The following is a 22,541-nucleotide window of genomic DNA, read 5'->3' as shown; positions in this document are numbered from 1 at the left end:
ACTCAGTTGACCCAAGTTCCAGTCCCGACGCACCCGGACCATTTACCTGTGTTTCTTTCCCAACTTGTTGTAATAAATCACTTAAATCATTCTCGGTTTCTGGAGTGGATCTGCATGTGGGTTAGAAAATTAGACCACAACATGACAAAATCCCTTTATTACAACAGGTTAGGTCAAGCACAGCCAATGTCAAAAGTAGAAGTTTCAGCATAGATTTAAACAGGTGTCAAACCAAAAGCACTGGATGTGACTACATCATGCTTTTCTTGAGATCTTGTCCCTCCCTCAATATATAGTTATATCCCCAATAATAGCCTCATACCACATTGATAAACATACATAACCCACTGAATGCTTACTTGTGTTGAACTGCCACAGGCAAGAGTAAATTGGATAAGTCCGGATGTCTCTTGAGCTTACGTCAGCAGAAATTGTGAAGTCAGACCCACGTTTTCCTCAACACCTCACCTTAGTCCACCTCTCAGGTAATGAGAAAGTATCTGGACAGTGCATCTGTCGTCTGAAGGAAGATTCTGCTTTATCCTCAATCTCCGCATGGCAGCATGACAGACAGGAGGAGTGCAGAACAACGGGCCGACGAGGTTGTGAGCGGTGCAATCGATTGCCAACTGACTGGCAAGGTCCATTATACTGACAGGCCGGAGCCACAACACGCTGACCTGCACATCACCAACGTCCTCATTACTACCTATGAATCTCTCTCTGGGACCAATCTCTCTGGCCCTCTCCCCACTCTTGCTCTGTCCTCTCTATGGTCTCTCTGGCCAAGGCATACAACTGAAATTCACTCCATCAATCTGATAGATGAGCTTAAAAAGAGGCAAAAGCCACACCTAAGCAGCAGCACTATATTTAATCCACAAGGCTTGTAACAGATACAGAATAAAGACAAGGTGTGCTTTTCTAAAAGAAACAGCAGCAGAACTGTACATTTAATAGAATTATTGAAAAGAAACTAGAAATTTTTTACAAAGGCCTCTGCCTCTTTTAAAGTCGCCACTATGTTGAACAGTTCACCCACTTCCCATCCTTCTTTTTATGCTTGTCCTCTGTATATCTATTTATATTTATTCTCTCCYGTGCAGATGTGATTTATCTGCCCCCAGACTATCAATTACCACCCATAAAGAGTCATTATTCAGTGCCTCCACTAACCAGACACATACACTTTCTTAGACACACATGTTCAAAAATATACCCAAAGAAAATCTGGGTTCATTCTGAGCTCTTGAGATTTGAATGACTCATCAAATACTTTGCTTGACAAATCACTTCATAAAAAAATATCTTGGCAAGAGCTCCTCCAGATATTCAGCGCAAACACGTCCAATCAAGCAAAGCCGGCATTTAGATCTGAGCGAGTCTTCTTCTTAATTTTTTAATTTATTATTATAAAAGAGACGCCAAGGATGTAATTTTTATGAAATTAATCAYCACAATTCATGAAAAGACTGTTACAAAATGTTACATTAGATGTGGCAAAGCCCATATTAATTATTAGATAAAACTTTTAAATAACAGCAGATTTGCAAAAACTTTGGGCAAGTTGAATATGTTGGTAGAATAGCACAAACATGGGAGCAATCGTGCCTCGTCAAAGTTTCCAAACCTGTTAAAAGGTTTCACCTWTTGTTCTCTTGCAACCTCAAGCTTCAATTAACTTTATTGGGGTTTTAAAGGAAAGACAACCACAACGTAGTGTATAATTGTGACTCACTTCCCCACACTAACAATATAAAGCATACAAACCATTCCATTGTAGCTCTGGCTGTATGTCTATGGCTGTTGTCTTACTGGACACTCAACCTCCATCGCAGTCAAGATTTTTGGAGCCTATAACAGATTSCCTACCAGGAGTGTCCAGTGTGCAAGTTAACATTGAATATTGATGCCCATCTCTTGTCTGACTCTTTGGTTGAAATATATTAGATGCAGGAGGGTTCTATTAAATACATAGATRACTTCTGAAAGCCATTGTTTCAACTGGATTTATTTAAGGGTGTTGTATTCAAACGGGTTGAATATATCTGCATGCAACACAGGTTTTAATTTGTAAACCGAAGTCAAAAACCAAATTCAACCCTCTTAATTTCAAAACTACACACCATTTTGTGTTGGATTGCATTTTGTCATGTTGCAGCCCCAGACCTCAGTGTGTTTCATTTCAATTCTATGTGACAGACGGGTTTTTCAACGCACTCAAAAAGAAAGACCTGCCCAAACTCCTCCTGACATGTCGTCTTCGTTTCTGAGAGCGATTAGGCTGAACACCAGGCTGTTCCACACACAGGAACACAAGTCGGTACAGGAGCCAGTCACTCACCTCATCAGATCCACCCTGATGTGGAAAGTGTCTCTGTCAGGTCAACAATTGACAACCCATTGCAGTCATTCCACAGACTGGTTAAATGCCGTCTTTCAAGGGTCTGTTAAACTTGGCTGAGCTAGTTTTTTTTTTAACGGATTTTAAAACTTCAGGCTTAGCTCTTAGTCAATCACAGGAGGTGAACCGCCAACCAAGAGGCAGAAATTATACAGATGGCCTAAGCTAATAACCTCCTAAAGCTCCCATGAGGACTGCAGCCTACTTTCTTGTCATGCTTGGTCTCTTTAGCAGTTTTCCATACAGCACACAGAATCAGCTTGCAAAGGAAGATCTAAGAAAGCAAATTCCTTTTAAGTGAGGCATCATGTCTAGTCATAGAAATCATTAGAATAGCTTATTTGGGTCAGAAAGCTAATAAATGTAAATTAACAATGAACTGGGATCTCCCTTTAATGCATGACACTCTGAGGCAGTAACAGCTCAACATCAAACCATAAAACTGCTAACCCCATGAGACACTGAGCCAGGGGAATTAGGAATCTCCTTACCAATAAGTGCAAAAAAAGCATGACACACAATTTAAGCTAATTTAAAGGCATTTCAATAGTATAAATAAACGTTGAATGTGACAACACAAAATGCTAAGTCTGTGAAAGAGACTGGTTAGGCTGTCTTCTCAAACTGGTTCTCTTGTCTTATTTTAAGCCAGGGAAGTCAAGACTCCCATGTTTACTAATGCAGAAGCAACCCCTTTATCAGGGAAGAGATTTGTAGGGAAGAGGCAGGGGATTAGCCATTAAATTACCAGGCAGACAGCATCCCTGCTCTAGGGTTGTGAAGCAGTAATCTCCAAGGCTGGAGCGCCTTGGAAAGAGAGGAGGGGGGTCTCCAGATAAAGGTTTGGGATTGCTGCGGCAGAACTCAAAACAGTCCACAAGTTGTACACTAAAAAGCGAGTTTAAGGGTGACTTTCTCCAAAGGGTGGTTTACCTTTTATTGCAAATGCTTTAATAGGGCCTGACCGCATTGTGAGGTTTCGCTTAACAGCCGAGCGCCAAGCAGTGCGAGACTTTAAAGGCTTTAAAAGAGGACTCCTGTAGCTAGGCAGAGCAAGTGGAATTAGATTCTGGTGGCCTTGTCCGTGGTTCTTGTTCTGTCACCTCTCYGCCCTCCCTTCAACAACCAGCGCTTCCTTGGAGAAACACCCCCATCTTCACACACCCCCACCTCTAGACACAGGAATGTTTCATCAACGCCACAGCCCCCAGCATCTTTACCAGGCCACACTGGGCCAAGAGGCGCTGCACAGGCAGGCCATAAATAAGTCAGGCGTTATAATGAAACCAAATGAATCTCCATCCATCTTCACAAAACAAGCCGGGGAATTGAGAATTCTGCAGGAGGAAGAGACATTGCTCTATGTTTGAGGATAAAGCACACAGTCGAGAATACAAAAGCTGCATGCTCAGATGCAAGCCTAGGAATGAGTGTGAAGGCTTATTATTCCATTAGAAGTGACATGTGTGGGCTGATAAAGGAAGGGACAGGAGGGCTGGTGAAGTAATGAAGTGGGATGTCAGGTTTAAGCATGGCATTTTTTTTAAAATTGGGAGTCTGAGCAAACAAGGGTGCTGGTGAAAGCGGTGAGATATATCAGATACTTGATTATACTTTTGAGTACAGAGTTATGAATAAATCCAGCAAAGCTTCAGTTGTATTTGTTTCACTGCTACTAAGCATTACAGTTACCCCATCATGCTCCACAAAGTAAAGCTGCAAGCTTAAATTCTCAATAAAGTAAGCCTAAACCAACCAAATTCACAGCTTTTAATCATTAAAGGGCAAATATATCAAACTCTGAAGCCATAAGACCTATAAATATTCACAATATGCTACACAAGGAAAAATAATATTCACCACTGCTTTTGTCAGTAAAGAGGCTTTTTTAGCCATGCTTTTTAAGAACAGGAAGTGAGTACCATATATGGATGATGTGTCATCTGGATTATCTTAAAGCAACACACTATAGGTACAAGGACAGTTTGATGGTTAAAACAACATTTTTGACAGGGACATGTTGAATAGATGTGATGTTGCGTATTTGTAACGCAGCCTGTTAAAACTAGTTTCTCTGTTCAAAACACTTTCACCCTATGATTTTTATATGAGTGGAATATTAAACTTAACCTAAATGCTTAAGGAAAAATGTAGTAGGTAAGAAAATGTTTAACATTCCTTATTTATATTTTATGTTTCTTTTGTCAGAACAAAATGCCGATTGCATTAAATCAATAACCTTCATGCATTAGCTCTTTAGCTTTAGCTGCGACTTAATTTTTTCTGCATCAGAACCAAATAAAGGAGAGAATCTCTGAGTGCAGTTTAAGCTGAAGTCTGTTTGTGTATCATTATCTTAATTTTTCTCCCATCCACTTCACATGCAGCTTTAGCCTGACGTTTGAAGGGGTTACTGAAGCAATATTTTAACTATAACACAGCAGCACAGCGAACCCCTGGGTTAGGGAAGACAGTTACTTGTGAATAGCTGAAATCTGCAGATACTTGAGATGCACTCTCAAGTATTTGAGAGAACTGCCTATTTTTCTGCAATTTGGAATCATGTTCCACAGAAAAAATGTGCGAATACTAAACTGCTAATAGGTGAGGGTCCATTGTAGTGYATTCAAGCTCTYGGAAATAAACCGTGGACAGATTATATGGAGAAAGGGTCACTTGCACTACAGTTGCAAAAAATAGGCTATTCTGGTGCCTGTGGTCATCAAGATAAAAATGCTGGTCAGAACTGGTGCAGTAATCMCTTTAATCTGAATACTTATAGTATCACACGTTRTTGTTWTTGTCACAACTGGCTTTCAACAACGCATTGACATAACTCTACAGGATGCCAGTTTGCTAGGTCTCCAAGATACTGAACTCAGACATTTATTATTACTTCATAATAAAGTTTCTCTTTAAAAGAGAATTAAAATTATTTCATTAAAGGTTATTCAGCAAGGTACCCAGAAACAAAGACAAAGATTTATCATTTCAGTTTTCACAGAATAGAATAATTTAGAGCAACATCCTTTTTTCAAAGCCAATATATTCCCAGCCGGCACCAATGCACAGGTCATATATAAAGAAACACAAGTCCAGACTTATCACATATGAAGCGTACCCAAAAAAAATAATCTGCCCCTGGAAATAGAGGCCTTTCAATCAACACGGAGGCATAATTGGATGATGTGGAATTGAAATGAGTTTTCTGCAAAGAGGGAAATGTCCTGACTGACAAAGTGGATTTGTTTTCCCCCCTTTGAGAAACTCAGAGTTACGGTTTAAATGAAATGTGCAAGGCCATGAGCAAAAAAAAAAACCAAACACTGGCCATAAAGGATGCAATTGGAACAAAAAACACAATATATAGTGTAAAACACAAGGCATAGAAAGAAGACATGAAGTCGCTTTAAAGAGACATTGAGCTAAAGATCCTCTGCTTATAAGCAACAAAAATAACACCACCTTACCTAAAATAAACATGTTTTCTAATTTAGATCTGATCTTTCATCAAAACCCTAATACAGTGTTTATCAAACTTATCCAGAAGTCAAAGGAGAGGTGCAGACCTAGTTCTTTCAAATGAGCTCACTGCTAGGSGCAGCTGAGAAAAGAAGTCTTGTCAAAACACCGATGACTGCAGTGGTAAAGATGGCCCTTTTTTTTCTAAACCTTCCCGTCAGCACCTGTCGAAATGAATGAAAGGCCGGATGAAAGAAARAAGTGTCACAACTGAAACCAGAAAGTGACTATCAGCAATCACCGACACATCACACGGCGGTGGTCGCTGATTGACACCTCACATTATGCTCGGCRTATACGACAGCCTTGCAAAAGTAGAGCTGTGTAAACATGTTATTTGGTAYCCAACTCCGGGTTGACAATTAGGCGTTGTCATCATGAAACAACAACCCATGACCCTGTCAACATCGAGGAACAATCCCTGACACATGCACGGAAAAAATAAAATTAAATAATAAAAAAAAACACCCACTACTGACATTTTAAAGTTGACACCTCGAAATCTGCATCAAAGCTTTGAGCTTTAATAATTCAATAAAAGCAAGCAGGTTTTTACTTACAGCATGTGTCACGGATAACTGACAGAGTCACCGCCACTGGCATTGATCTGTGATTGTAAGCATCTCGCATGTTCAGACTCGAAAGGAAGCAACTGAAAAGATTCATCATGCGTCAATGGCCCATTACACGTCACCCAGCTCACTGACGATGAGAAATCAAGTTCTACGGAAAAATCCATATGCTCAGCCCATAATTACTTTTGAAAAATCCGGTGCTGGTGGTCGAAGGCTGTTGACTGACTGACTGACTGTTCCTTTTAGGATAAACTCTTCAGAGACAAAGAGAGCCTCCCAACAAACCAACGTCATTTACAGTTCCTTGCAAAAGGATCGGTTAAAAACCACAAGCCTCAATGTATTTTATTGGGACTTTATGYGGCAGAAAAACACAAAGTAGTGCATGCTTGTGAGGTGGAAGTAAAATGATGCATTTTTAAAAAACGCTTTTGTACTCTGCCTTCTTTAAATGCCTAAATAAATAAAAAATCTTTCACTATTAGTGAGTTAAGTCCTCTGTGAAGGTCATCTCCAATGAAAACAGCAGACAAGTCAGAGACAAAACAAATCTCAAGGTTTTAACATCTCCTGTAGCTCATCTGAAAACGGGAAAAAAAATATAGCCCAACTGTAAACCCACCACCTAAACCAAGAAAAGCATGGAGACGAGAGACAAGAGACTGAAAGATGAGAAAAAAACTAACATTGCACATCATAGCTGTGAAACATGGTTGAGTTTTATCATGAAAACAATCCTAAATATACAGCCAGAGGTACAATGAAAGGATTTATGTCAGTTCATTTGCTAAAATGGCCTAGTGAACGTTTATACCAAATTCAATGGCAAGGTCTGTGACTAAAAGTTTGTTTTCATTACTTAAATTTTTTTGTGCTTGTCTGTCACATAAAATGCCAGTAAACTRCAGAGGTTTATGGTTRTAACATGACTAAAAGTCAGGGTGTGTGAATGTGCTKCACATTTAGTCATTTAATCCAAAGKGCTTCCYGAATTTCTATCCAAATCACATAATATTTGACTGGAACCTGACTACTGAAAAGTGGCCAAGGCCCCGTTGTAAAAGCTGGTATGATGGGTCAGTGAACGGCACGGTGGAGCTGAAGGAAGACAACCTTCAGGTCACGACATRCAGACGTGACCTGAAGGCTCACGGATTGGAGCGGACAGCTTTTAGCCATGTTCATTTTTGCTACCCAGCAGCTGAACAGACATTTCAACCATCTTGAGTTTCAAACCAGGTTTTCGGGGGGTTTTTTCCACTCTGTGTTAAAACAAACGAGGGGTGAGAAAGGGTTGCTCTGCCGAATCTTTAACTAAAAGAAAACAATAACCGAAAAACAGTCTCACAAGATCGAGGAAAAGGGTTCTTATTGCAGAACAACCGACCTACAGGGAAGAATATGTCTCTTAAAGGCCAAACAAAACAGAAAACATGTCAGAATTGTGTTTTTGGARAGCTTGAGGCAGCTTTGGTGGGAAAGGGCAAGACACAAAAAGGCTATTTTCTCACAGATATCCAGGGCTTGTGTTGAGCAACAGTATTCCTGAGCAACAATTGGCAAATCACTTGTGAACAAGGAAMGTTTTTCAAAAAGTGCCAACAATGATAGAAAATAAACCTGTAAATCACACAAACATCCATTACAGGATATAGTTAGTCGAGACACAGTCATAATTTATGACTTCCAAAAGTTCTCCTCTACAATTATCTGGGATTTCAAAGCTTTTCAGTGTCTCCACCTCACTGGAATTTGTGTCGCTGAAATGTTACCCCCAAAGATTGCCCATGGAGGTAAAGGCAACTGGAAAAACAGGTTGTTTGGCCTCAGAGTGCAGGGCCTAATGCGGTGGAAATGGCAGGGTGTCTCACCTTTAGCAGTGGTAGCTAGGGGACATTCTATGGCCTTCCTATTCAAAGTCCTCTGAATACATAGGGGAGGGCTCGCAGCAGACAGGGCAATTTGCCAGAGAACCAGCCAATAGAGCTAAGCCAAGACGAGGTTAAACTATTGTTTTGGCTTCACAAGCAAGAATGAGCAGGGACAAAAAGTAAAGGAGACAAAAGAGCGGTAAGAAAATACCTGACCACTCAAGTGGAACACATCAACTTATTTTGCTACTTTTACCATAAAAAAGGCAATCTGTGAACGGCATGTTAGGGATTTCTTGAGGATAAAGTTCAATCTACCACAAAGATGGCAGCATGTTTCACAAAATGCACCTGTGCCTCACCTATCGCCAACTGTAAAAACTTCATCTCAAAATGCTCAAAACTCCCAACTCACCCATGCATGTCCAGTACGTCCACTTATTAAAAAATCCTTTTCATTCYTCCTTATTCTGAGGAACTTATTCCAGCAAGAGAGTGAGGGAAAGTCGGAATCCAAATCCAGCGAAAGAAAATCCAGCAGTATCCACAAAAAGAAAAAGATTATCCCTGAGTGATGTCTTTGGAAAAACAAAGAAAGAGAGAGAAAGTAGTCCYCAGTTCCTCCTCAGTTATTCCGTTCACAGCGTTTTCATTAGACCGGAGGAACTCGGCTCCTCGGCTTCCCCRGCAATAGGTTTCCAGCTGTGGCTGCGGGGAGAGATCCTTCAGAGTCAAAGCTTGTTCACACACTGAGCGGGGCGTTCTGGGACTGCCCGGGACAAGCCAAACCCACCCCGTGTGATGTCACCGGTGTCAGATTTCAGGCATTAGGAGGGAGGAGGCTGCAGTAGAGGGGCTTACCTTTCCTAAGGACTGACCAATGGGACGCAAACCTGAGCTTCACCTGAATGTAKAGGGGAAAAAAAGTCTGGAAGAGCACGTCTTCTTATGTGTATCTTAGAGACTCCATTATCTATTGTTCACCTTAGAAACAGAGTTTAATCATGAACAGAGGTTGATCATAAACTCACTGTTGATTTTAAACGAAACTCTGCTATTTGTAATTCAAATCCATATTGTTTTGTTTTTGGGTTTTTTAAAATCACACTTRATTAAAATAAATAGAAGTTCAAATCAGACATAAATAACCTGAATATGAAAAACATTTTCAAATGATGATTTCATTTATTACAGAAAAAACTATCCAAAACCTCCTTCCTCTCTTATAAAAAGTAATTACTCCCTTAATCTAATCAAGTGCATCAATTGTAAATGCGATAATGAACACATACCTTCCAAAAACAGCTACAGTTTTAATATTTTTCATCAAGATTTTTTATTTGCGGGATAATTAGGAGTTGGGTCTTTCTGTCCTGTTTTTTAACTTCGTACTCTCCCATGGAGAATTCAGTCTCTTTCTTATTGTTGAATTAAGAAGATTGACGTTAGCTGAAGTGCTTGAATCCTCCGTTGCTTTAGATTTTGTACGGTGCTCATCTATGACCTCCTGGATGAATCATTGATGGACTCTTGGAGTAATATTGACAGGTTGGACACTCCTGGGAAAGTTCACCATGGTTCCAGGTTTTCTCCATTTGTGGAGAACGGCTCTAATGGTGGTTCACTGAAGGCTAAAGCCGTAAAAACTTTCTAAACTGAAAGATGTGAATAAATGTTTCTCATCTGCCCCAGCCTTTCATAAGATCGGCTATGTTTGGCATCTTTTATCTACTTCATGTTCACTTCTTTATTGTACACAATTGACATTAATCAGGTTGCTTTGGATAGCTTTTAGCTTTGATTTTACTTTTGCCATCTTTGCCTAAAGCAATGTATTTGATGGGGTGAAAAGTACATCTGAAAATTAGACAATTTACTTTTCAGTGCAACCTAATCCATTAGTTTAGATTCAGATTTTGGCATACATATTAAGTAGTAGTCATTTTTAAATAGCTATTGGGTTGAATATCATTTTTCTTTAACTTTCAACGTGGGTTTGCTCTTGCAGGTTAATAAACCATAAATAATTCCCACTGGCCGTTTTAAATGAAATTCCAGGACGCATTTCCAATTCGATAAGCTGCTGAAACTTAGAGGACTAACAAAGCATAACCTTGAAATATACAAACATCCCCAGGAGACTCTGATAATATATGTCCACTTACATGTTTGTTGGATAATAAAATGGCTTCGAAAATAATTCGCCCTTCTTTCTTTATCACAAGAGGGGAGGAAAAAATAATGTTACAGGAGGATAAATATGCAAAATCCCCATTCTTAAATCTGCAAAGCTTCGAGTACACACATGCATAATTTTCGCAAACACACAGTTTCCCCATTCCCTTTGGTCAAACTCCGCTAGCCATGGAGCTAATCATCCACAACAGATGTTCAGAAATGTTCAGTCGGATTTATGACGGAGCTCAGAGGAACAGCCAAGTCAGCCCCTGGTGCTGTTTTTCTCTCCCGTCCTACAAGGACAAGGGATTGCACCGAGAGAGGATGTCAGCACAACAATTCTCTCCCCCCGCCAAAACTACCATCCGAGACGAGTGCGCCTTAATAGATCACAGAGACTTGGGACCTCGGGGGGAGTTTTGCTCATTTATCCCCAATAATACTTGGTGCGATGTTACTCATCCAGCGATGCTTCAACTGTGTTTCACCCTCCACGTAATGATGTTTGTTATATAAGTCTGTGACACTGCTGATACTGCAAGCAGGACTGTGATAAATATTTTTAGATGGAGCAATGCATAACATTGCGATGCCTTGATGATAAAACAACACATCTACATCACCTGGTGCAAAAAGTATGCAGTGAATAAATATCAGTTTAAGAATTTTGTTGCTCTTGACTATTGCAATTCATAATGACTATGAAATGGAGCTGATTTCAATACATTAGCACAACAAAAGACATTTAGAAAAATATATGAATATAAACATGTAAAATATAAAAATCCTCCAGGTTTGTTGAATATATTCAGATTTTTTGAATTTCTTTTGTTTAGGAATAAAATACGATTCAAGGTTGAATGGACCTTGAAGCAGAACTGCAATCAAAAAAACTATCTAAACTTATACATATCTATATAAGTTTAGATACAGTATGTCTAAACTTATATCTGACAGATATCTGTTTSATTTGAAAATAAATTTGATGAGTATGATTGCACAATGCTCAAGGCTTTTTTTTAAAYAGACCTCTTTATCCACATGTATGGGGTTCATTAAGGCTGTGAGAGAGTGAGAGAGAGCAGGACTTTCAACAGATGATGAAAAGGTTGAACTGAGCTTTCAACCTGTTTGTTGTGGAACATACAAGTTTTTGAAACATTGACAGCCTTCTGAAAATCTCAAAGTTCAKGTAAGAATTTTCATTTTCTTGCTAGAATGAAAGAGAATCTCTTTCCGACACYTAGAAAGTCAGACAGAGATACGTTGGAATTGGGGATTTTGTAATCAATGGCAGAGATGGTTTGAACTTTCTCCTTCTCTCTCGGCTCTTTTGGTCCTGTTGTTCCTCAATTCAGACTCCTTTTTAACTCTTCTTGGAGTAGGGATTGGAGTTCAGGTATTATTTGAGCTTTTGAGATGCTAATCAGCAGCTTCTAATTGTAAAAACAATACCTTGTTGACATCTTTATGCATAATAACGACTATCCTAAAGCAAAAAAAAAAAAAACTGAACTCCATTAAGCTGCACAGCATCCAAACCAGTTTATTATTCATAACAGCGTGGGTAATATATTTTATGTGCCTGCAAAACATTACCAAACAGCAGACTCTATCTTTCTTATAAACAAAAGAAAAGCCTTCTTTCAGCCTACTGATTTGCAGTGTTCAGCAAGAGGTGGAGATCAGGCAGTGCCATTTACAAAACTCGAGTCACTCTAGCAACTTCTCTGGCCTCATTAAAAATTATTTTAAACCCCAGAGAAGATATGGAGGAACATTTTATCAGTTTTAAAACTGTAACTTTTTAACCTTTGCATAACTTCATGCTGGTAACCAGTCCAGTGTGGCTGTTCTGGAAACTACGTACCTGTAAACGCAACTCCAAAAAAGAAATATGTTTTCTGTCCTAAATAATGATTCAAATGTGTATCTCATGAAAACTTAGGTTACCTAATTAAAAAGCAATTGTATTTCAACTGTAAAAATAAACAATATATTTCAGCTTCCCGTGCTGCAACACCAGTACACAAATTTGTGAAATTAGGCATGAACAGTGAACAGAAACTTGWCAAAATCTGCTCCATAACTATCTGCAGGAGAACGAACAGCCAATCTGGACAGCCTGTAAACATCTCATTTCATTACAAGCTCGCAAGAGTTTGAGGGGAAGCTTCTGGAGGATAATGAGTCCACCCACACATCCATAAGGAGAGGGAAAAAGTAGTATATTTGTGGGTGTAGAATGTTTGTGCCAAATCAAATGTCACATGAATCTGAAATGAAAATCGCCGGAACGAACTGAACCTCGGAGTGGGAGGTAAATTTTATTAAATGCAAGACGTAAGCCATTTCATTTTGAGTGTAATCCCATTTGGGTGCAATGTAAAAGCACACAGATGGCTCTTGAGTTGTAACCCTCAATGAAAGTTTTAAACTGTTGCCCAAAGGGACGTTTGGCAGTTCAAGCAGTTTAAAGGCTTCTATTGAGCCCCACCCCCCTCTCTCAAGAACTTGAATAGAGTTGGAAACCCCCCCGCTTTACCAAGACAGACAATTTATAACACTGCAACAACCATCCATCCCCCCACTTGTTTCATCAGACTTAAGGGAAGTTGACAACCTTTTAAATCTGAAGAAGCCAGCCTCTCTCTACTACCAAACCCCACTTAACAATTGAAGAGTAGTCTAGTATGTATTTTTTCTGGTAAGGTTGAGCAAAGCTTGTTGTGTGGCTCAAGGGTTGAAGCATTCATGAATCAAACTACCAAAAACTCAGGCTGCAGAGAGATGGGATGAATCACACTGGCCCTGGGTTTTATCAATTCACCCGTCTACAAGTCTGCAGAAACACTTAACAAGGTTAAGCTTGGAGGTAGGGAAACAGTTCAGCAGAGATTCATGGAGTGATCTGAATGAATGATACTCGCACTGCAGAAATAAACTTGGCTTCACTGTTGGAACTGATCATCTATAAGTCAAGCAATGTCGCGCTAAGCCATCCACTCCCCTTCAGCTTTTTCACATTTGGTTCTATTACCACCACAAACTTCTGTATATTTTTTTAACTGAATGTAATAAACTAATATAAAGCTTTAAATAATAGTGAATTGGAAGAAAATTAATATTTTCAATCGTTTTTAGAGATTTTATGGTGTTTCCATTAACTGTTATGCAGATGACGGTCAGATTTATGTCCCACTCAAAACAGAAAGTTATATATTCTGTCACATCACTACTTAGGAGTTATGACATRATAAAAGACTAGATGGCTATGAACATTGTAAATTTAAACAAGATAATGGTGATGGTATTTGGTGGCAACACTGAGCCCCCTCCTGTAGATCTGGGCTTCACATTTCTCCTATTTTAGCCTCACTTTCCCCCGACTGCCAACACATTTTGGGCTAAGTTTTAAAATTATTTTTATTTATTTCTAAATTCCTAAATGGTTCCAAGTTACTTCTCTGAGCTGCTGTAGCCTTTTACGCTTTGTTTTATTGAGTTCTAATTGTTGTAAATACGTATCTGCTTCATATCTTTTAATGYATTTTTTTATTCTTTTCTCCACTGTGGCTGTAGTGCTTTATAAAAAAAGTTGGATTGGACTGAATACACTGAAGTTTGTTCAAACAGCATGGATTCCTCTGCAAGTCGCTGTAGCTATAAATCTGCTGCATTATCTAAAGTAATGCAATTCTGTTAATCCTTTAAAAGGAATGCAAACAGTTGTGCATAACTTCCTCATTCCCCAAGGGACGTTGTCAAACACAATACTGGCTGCATGCCAGTGAAAAAATGCTGACCCGTGTCATAAACACTGAGCTGTGAAAGTCAGTGTGCTGCTGCTGATGGGCTCTTTAGACTAGCACTATGTCATCATGTCCAGAAGCACAGCTGGGCAGCACCTGTTAGTTTAACATTCCCAGGCAATTTGCAATGTACTCAGGGTTGGCTACTGCCACTGGTTTTGTTGGCTAATTTGCTTCCAGGCTGAAACTGGGGGGGATTTCTATAGAATGCACAGACCACACTGTTGCTTACAAATATGAGTTGGGCATATTTGCAGTTTGTTAGTGTAACATTTAACCTCACTCTGAGATGCAGAATGAGATGGGTTAGTGGGATAGTTCAGGCAGAGCAGCAAGCATGAGTAAATATCTAATTATGTCTAATCATATGTAATTTTCTTGATGCAAGGCACCAAATTAGAATTCATTAATTAACATTAAAAAATGCAGAATCTGCATAGAGGAGCTAGTTAAATACAAAATGGTCTCCAAGAGCGCAAAACTGAATTCTTTCGCAATGGGAAAAAAAAGCTTTTGAACATTGTACTTTTGCTCAACGTTTGCCAAGGACACGATTATGGCTGTGATTTTTTTTTTTTCTTCCCAGGACTGTCTGCAGATAACACTGGCTCCTGCATTGAGAGGGGAAGGTGATGGTACAAAGCGACAGGAGGCATAAAAAATACAAAGGACATGGGGAAAAAAAGAGCACATAAAAACACAGATAAGATAGTGATTTAATGGTTCTGACCTTCAGTGGGAGCAGGCATGAGTACTGGCCTGTAAAGATGCTGTATGTATCAACGTATGTGGAGGTATCAAATATAAAGGCCAAATGCCATATTTCAGAGACAAAATCTTTGAAAGCAGAAATAATTTCAAAAAGCAATTTCTGAAGCATATAGAGGTAAATCTTTAAAACTAGATATTCCGTACCAAATATGGACGATGAGCTACAATCTGTACTGGTATCTGTCTCAAAGTCTCCTCCTCATGAAATAATCCACAAAATTATTAACTCAATTTGGATACGGATAGTTAGCTTTACTTTTGGAGTTACTTTTTAGCTACAAAAGTAAAGTTATTTTTTTTAGCTAATTTTGTCTGGATTTTTTAGGCTGTTCTTTGCTCACATTTCTAGAGATTTTGATTTAGGTCATTGGCATTTATATAAATTATTYGTAATTAGTTTATTAATTATCCTTTGGAGCCTCAGTACCTTGCTTTCTAGGCGTTCCTGCAATGTCTACATAGACTTTTGGTTACAGGCGGCATGAGAACAGAAAAAATAAAGAAATAAAAAGACCAAGAGACAACGTAGGTTGAAGGGATAGAGGAAGGGACCTCTATTCCTGGTTCTCACTGAAAATCAAAAACAATGAGCGCTCTCCATTACACTCTGTTGCTGTCAACTGGCAGGGCACGCTCTCGAAGGGGAACAGCGGAGCATGCCGCCGAATGCATGAGACAAATCATTTTTATCTGGGACCCCGGCGGGTATTGACAAACCGAGGATGCATTTAGATAGCCCAATTAAAATGGGGAAATGAAGCAACATCGAAGCACTTTACAATAGCGTGCCCCCTTCCTGCTCTCAGGGGGGGGGGGGGTTGGAAACACCCTACGAGTTTCTTTTCCTTTGCGCACTAAACTAAGTGATACTATGTTGTGGTGGGTTTTGGGGGTGACAGAGGAAGTAAAGAAGCAGGATGCTCAGAGAAGTTGCTTTGAGGTGAAATATGGAAAGCGGTAATGTTTGTGGCAGGAAATAATKAACCCAAGTGACAWATGTCTTCAAATGGAATGGCAAAATTTTGCACAGTGCTCTTTGGGAGTAAAACTGAGTGCTTTAGCAACAAGACGCTCAAAGCTATATTACAAGGTCAGCACCTGCAAGCAAGAAAAGGAGCTCAATACATCTCTCCAAGTTCAAGGGGAAGCTGGCAATMGATATGGAAATACCCTCCACGTATTCAGATGTACTTTAGCTGGTGACCTTTAATGTCATCCACTTCCTCATACTCCTCTCCCCACTTGTGTATGACTCCCACYGGTTTAATTTTCAGTCCACTATTTGTCTTCTTGATCAATGATCATCCCGCTGAGATTACAGTCAAGTGCATTTTTCAAAAAGATATCTCTGCGCTGGCAGACACACAAAAATCCCATTCATCAGACTCCTTCAAGTATGTTAAAAGGTTACAAGACTAGGATATCTCATGATGTCTCACCTTCTGTGTAGGAGGAATGAGAGTTCTAGCCAAAGCAGCCCGTTTTGYTCTCAGAAGCAGGCGAAAAAGGCAGAGCAACACTGTGGTATGCTCCGAGCAGCTGTTCAGTAGTGTTACATTTCACAGGCTGCAGTCAACAGAAATGCAAAGATGCAGGGCCTTTCTACAATGCCTCCTGTTTCTATGGCTATTGTCAGAGAAAAAAGTCCATCTCCAGATATAAAGGTCCATTTCTAGAGAACATCCTCCTRGATGTCTGTAACTCCTAGTTTTACTACATATATAATTTTGTCTAWTAAATGCCTAAAGCATTTGTTGGAACAAGGGTTTATTATGTAAAGTAAATAATTAACATTTTATGTTACTAGAATGTAGAACTGTTAATACCAGAAGGAGGGGTAAAAGTACACTTAAGTCACTGGGTGTTTCCAAATTCAGTGTCTGGTTGAGTTCTTGGTTTACCATGAAGACCGGAAGATAAGCAGCCATGAAACTGGACTCTCTGGCCTTCAGATTTATTCCCGCCATTACTGCTGTGTACGTTCTGTCGCCTAGCAACAGTAAAGTCAACAAATCAAGCTGGTAAAAAAAGGAACTCAAAGTCTTCCTGGGTTTTTTTAAATTACTTTTTATATCCTTTTTATTCAATTGCACGAGTGAATGAATCAAATTAAAATATTTCTAACACCTATTTAAAAAACATATATGCTGGTCTGACAATACAACCACCTTAAGCTTTTAGTTTTCATACAGCCAAATTTGAATATTTATATTTTAAACCATATTCCTCTCCATAAAAGAACATTAATTTGTTGGTAGAGCAGTTGTTAGCAATGTTAGCTTGCAGCCAAAGGTTTAAAGTTTCAGTACTGGCCCGGGGTCTGTTCATCAATTAGTTTGTTCTCTCTGGGTTCCTCCCTCTCTTATAGCCCAAAAACATGYATGTAGGTTGGTTACTACAAATGATCAGATGCAGTTTAGAATGATAAAAAAATGTGAAAGAGCTCTTTCGCGACGACAAGAAATAAACCAACAGTTGCTAACTTTAGCATTACTAGTGGCTAACTGCTAGCTAATCAATATACTCTCACAGAAATGTATCAATCATATCTCGTCTTTCACTCTCTTTTGCAGTTTGTTATTTCAACACAGAACACCAAATTCTCCCAGATAACTGACTCAACGGAGCAATGAGCTTTTTTAGCATTATTACACTAGAGAAGTGATTCTTAACTTGGGTTCGATCGAACCCCAGGGGTTCGATGAGTCGGTCTCTGGGGTTCGGCGGAGCCTCTGCCGCGGAGATAAAGACACACTTGTGTAAAGTCTTGATGACGCCCTGCTTTGCCATCAGTTGCTGCAGAGGATCACGTTACATTGCTTAGCCAATCAGTGCTGCGGAGGAGCCCTGATTGAAGGAGCTTCACTCTCAGCATGGATTTGAACTTGTGTCTTTAATTACTTCAGCAAAACTCACCGTTTTTACCAAATTCTATAGTCTAAATCTGCTCCTTAGTCGCATCTTTTCGGGGTTGGTACTGCCTSTAGTGGTGTGGGGGTGGKAACACAGCTAATATAATTACATTACTAAATCAGAATACCGCAAAGTATTTTGTGTGTCGGGGGGGGGAAGGTTTGGAATAAGAAGGGTTCGGTGAATGCGCATATGCAACTGGGGGGTTCGGTATCTCAAAAAAGGTTAAGAACCACTGCACTAGAGTGTTGCCAGCCAGCCTAAAAGCAACTGACCTTTTCAGCAAAACGTGGCAACCAATCATAGTAGCATGCTCCTGCCTCATCACACCAAGTCAGATTATGATAACTAGATTGCTCTTAGCAATACAAACTTCACTTTGACAAGAAAATAATTCTGCATTTCAATATAATGAGATCTTGTATCATAACACCTATAAATGTCATATAAAACACTGATCAGTATCCAATTCTTCAGTATCACAAGAAATCCAAACTCTGAACAACGGATTTAGAAGAACTAGTTGTGTTTTCATCGTTCTACGAGACATTTTTACTTCCCATCCTTGCATTAATTTGGTGTGGAGTGCTTTAGATAATTAATCTAATTTATTTTTTATGAGTCTACAAAAAGCAACATGTCTTTTGTATTMTTTGTCTGTGTGCACAAGTGAGTGAGATTAGTTCATGACATTATAATCTACATACATGCTCTGAGACTTCAAGYAAATAGAAACTGAGAGTTGGGTTTAAAGGGCAATTACATRAAGCTCATATTCCTTTCAAAATAAAATACTGAAATACAATAACAATCAAAACAAGCATTGAAAATATGTGGTGTATTAAAAGTGTAGCTTCAGTCCCCCTGATGGAGCAGGTATAACATGTATGAGAATGACGATGACAAATCTAAAAAGCTTTCTGCAAGTTTTTCCATAAAAGCCCCAGAGAGCAGTCTCTCATAACCAGGGGAGGCTACACTTTGTCTCTGACAGGACAAGCTTCCAGATGCTTTTCTTCAATGCATTTCTGACCAGATGAAAGGAAGAAAAAGGTGTTATAGTGGCACTCAGGAAAATAAGTAGCTTCACTGGATAAAGGGAAAAGTGTCAATTACTTTTCTTGTGCACTCAAAAGTTTTGTGGGTGTATGTGTCAATATGCAGCAATGATTCTGCATGGTTYGTCATTTTATAGGATTTCAAACAGCAGATTTGAAATAAAACATTTTAGTAATAATTTTCTTTTGGTCCAATATACTTATTGAATAGAAAGGGCTGAGTAAATACAAAATGCAGATTTCAAATGAGGATTTCACTTATTAAAGSGGAAAAAAAAGCTTTCCAAGCCAACTTGGCCCAATGGAAAATATAACAATCCCCTAGACCTAATAACCTGTTCAGCCCTTGGCAACAACAACTGCTGTTTGRGATAMCTGGCAATAAGTTKTACATCCCTGTGGAGGAATGATGACCAACTCTTATTTGTAGAATTRTTTTAAATCAATCACATTCGTTTTTGAATACGAGTAGCATATTTAAGGTTATGTCACTCAATCTAAATCAGATTTAAGTCTGGACTTTAACTAGATCACTCCAAAACCTTTGTTTTGAGTTTTTTGAGCAACTTGGAGGAAGACTTACTGGTGCACGTTAGATCATTAGCCCAAGGCCAGTTGAGCTTAAAAGTCACAAACCAATGGCCAGACATTCTCTTTCAGGTTCAAGAGAACCTGAAAAAGTTCAAAAGAACTCTCCTCTCTTGCTAGAGAGGAAAGTTTACAATCAATCAATCAATCAATCAATCAATCAATCAATCAATCACATGAAATTGTTGTAGCCTTGAAGCAACTCCAGCTCCTCAGGTTACCACTTTATCTCTTCATCTGAAATGTTGAGCTAGTATTCCACCAGATGTGATTGGAATCAGTTTCCAAAAAGTTCATATTTGTTTTATACAATATTTTTTTTCCAAATTCTTGGAGATTAGATCATTAAACGGATCTTTGTGTTCTTTGTTTTAGCCCTGAAACTCTYCCATGGACGCAGTTTGGCTCTTTTTGTTGGAACATGAATCCTGACATWAGGTGAAGCAATTTAAACCTGAAGTGCTCTGGATCAGTCGATGAGCTCTTGGAGATATTTTGATAGGTGCACTCTTCTATATTTACCCATTTTTTAATATCTCTCACTATAGTTAATTTTACTCAAAGCCTTAAACATGGCTTTGTAATCCTTTACAAATGGTAATGCAGTGCACCCTTTGTATATAAGGGGGTTAAGCACTACAACCACCCACAAATAGCTAAAATGTGAGAATGCTTGATTACCCCCAAAAAACATTCCAGCATATTTGAATAGTTCAAACACCAAACCTACCTACCTACCTACCTACCTACCTACCTACCTACCTACCTACCTACCTACCTACCTACCTACCTACCTACCTACCTATCTTCAGTGCCAATGAAAATAAATGGCAGTCCTGGATTGGCTGCATTGCAAACATCAGACCATTTTTGTGTGGACTGGCCATGAGTATAGAAACTGAACCCAAATGAGTGCAATTATATTTTTATATACGGTCAGGTTGGTGCAGCTGAAAACTGCTTTTTCTATTTACTAAGGTGATCTTTTTATGATTTTATGGTTTGTTTGACATCTAATTGGCATATAAAATGTAGAAAAAAATCAACRAAAAAATAAATTCTAAGAGGGGCAAATACTTTTTCATGGTACTAAAACTTTGCATTTGAATGTTTGCTTTTGCTTGAGTAGARAGAGAAAGTTKTCCYATTTRYTGTTAATTTTTGCATTGCATCTTTCCTCACAATGTCTCAYGTTTTWTGTACAGTACAACCTAGAGAATGAGAGATTTAGGTCTTGGCTAAGTCAACGTTAGATATTTTCTTCTTACTCTACTGAAAACCAGAAAGATGTCTATCAAAAATGCTCTAAAACTGATACATAACATGCATGAGAACGCTCCTTTCCATCAGCACCACACACACTTACACACACCCTTTCAACAGATGAAAAGGCTGTCAAATGAAAGCGTAATCCATCACTTGTGCCATTTTGCATTTGCAGGGTCTCCTCTCTTTTAACAATGGCTTGACTGACAAGGAAAGATAAGGGCCCACTGTTGACCAAAACAATGGCAACATCATCACTCTGTAGCTTCCAGACACAAAATATATGTCGGTCTTTTGTATTAAAATTAGTCTCTGGCATCTATAACTTCATCTGGAGGTGGGAATGGATGGGAAAAACACCTTTCTCACACCAAWAGTGTCAAATTTGGCATTATAAATGAATTATACTTTACTTCCAAACCCTAGATTTCACAAAAACCTATAGCAGTTTTCAAGAAATCTCAGTGCTTTGCTCTTCATTATCAATTCAAATCAGGGAGAAACAAATGGATTTCCACTGGCTAAAACGCCATCCCAAAATAATTAAGGCAATGAAATATTCAACATAAAACTCCTTATTATAGCGCCAGCACTTCATAAATTTGCGGAGAACAAATGAGTGGATTAATCTGAGTGCTAATGGAGAAGAAAGGCACTCTCCATGTTCCAATTTAGCTTCATTTCTAAGAGCCATACCTTCCAATGCTCATCTGTGAGATGTCTGGTGTTTGGCACACAAGCTGGATGGAGTTTACAGCATTGGCCTCKTTCATCATAAAATACGACTTAATGTCCTAAAGGAGGCAGCTTGTACYGACAAAGATCTTGGCTTAAGTGCTCCAGGGAGAGGGTGCAATTTTATAAATGTCCAAAAATCTTTGCTTTTACCTCTGGAAGGTTTTTTTTGTTTGTTTGTTTTTTTTTGTCAAGCAATCAAGTATTAAAGTGCAAGTGAAAAGTCGAGGAGAAAGTCAAACAACGACAAAAATCCTTTAGTTGTACATATTCTTAAAAAACACACAAATTATTAGAGGTAATGATGCACAAACTAACTTTTAGTCATTTTTGAAGATTTCAAAAAGTATGTGAGCGGTTTGAAAGATTAAAAAACAACCCAAAAATTGTTGCCTTTGTGAAGTCAAAGCTTTGTAGGACCACTGAGACGCTCGCAGTTGAATCAACAGACAAATGTTCATGTGGGAAAAGGGATCAGACAGCAGCGCAAAACAGAGATAAAAAGGACAGCATCATTTTCTTTTATTCTACATCCAAAGCAAAAGATGCAAAACCATTTATTTATACTTTTGAAGCTTTTGTTTACCTTTAGCTTTAGCTAAAYGTGGATTAATTAATCTCACAAATAACACAAAGTTCACAACTATTTGAAACACTTTACGTACAGCTCAAAAACAAAAAGAAAAAACTGTGTCGTAAGACCTAATTGGTTTCCACTTAGTGCCTTGATAAAGAACTCATACTCCTTGAACGTTTTCACATTTTGCTGCAGCTCTGGTCGTGTAGATGAATCTCTCACCAGAGTGCTTTAAAAGTCGCTAAAAGGGTTTTAGCTCCAACTCCAACCA

The 22,541-nt window shown here is 38.9% G+C and overlaps 1 protein-coding gene across 15 annotated transcripts in view; it reads right to left on the bottom strand.

The window, feature by feature from the left end:
* LOC103479767 (protein tyrosine phosphatase receptor type F) overlaps window positions 1–22,541 on the bottom strand; it is a 245,748-nt gene that overhangs the window by 173,913 nt on the left and 49,294 nt on the right. The window contains exon 1 of one of the 15 annotated variants that reach the window (XM_008434404.2): window positions 8,788–9,130. The exons of the other annotated variants lie outside the window; for them this stretch is intronic. The gene's annotated coding sequence lies outside the window, so the exon portion shown is untranslated. Of the gene's footprint in view, window positions 1–8,787; window positions 9,131–22,541 lie in introns of those variants that run through there. 15 annotated transcript variants of the gene reach the window in all.

This window comes from Poecilia reticulata, linkage group LG17, assembly GCF_000633615.1.
Source record: "Poecilia reticulata strain Guanapo linkage group LG17, Guppy_female_1.0+MT, whole genome shotgun sequence".
NCBI classification, from domain to species: Eukaryota; Metazoa; Chordata; class Actinopteri; order Cyprinodontiformes; family Poeciliidae; genus Poecilia; species Poecilia reticulata.
The sequence above is the reverse complement of the archived record's forward strand: the minus strand, read 5'-3'. Positions and strand labels throughout refer to the sequence as shown.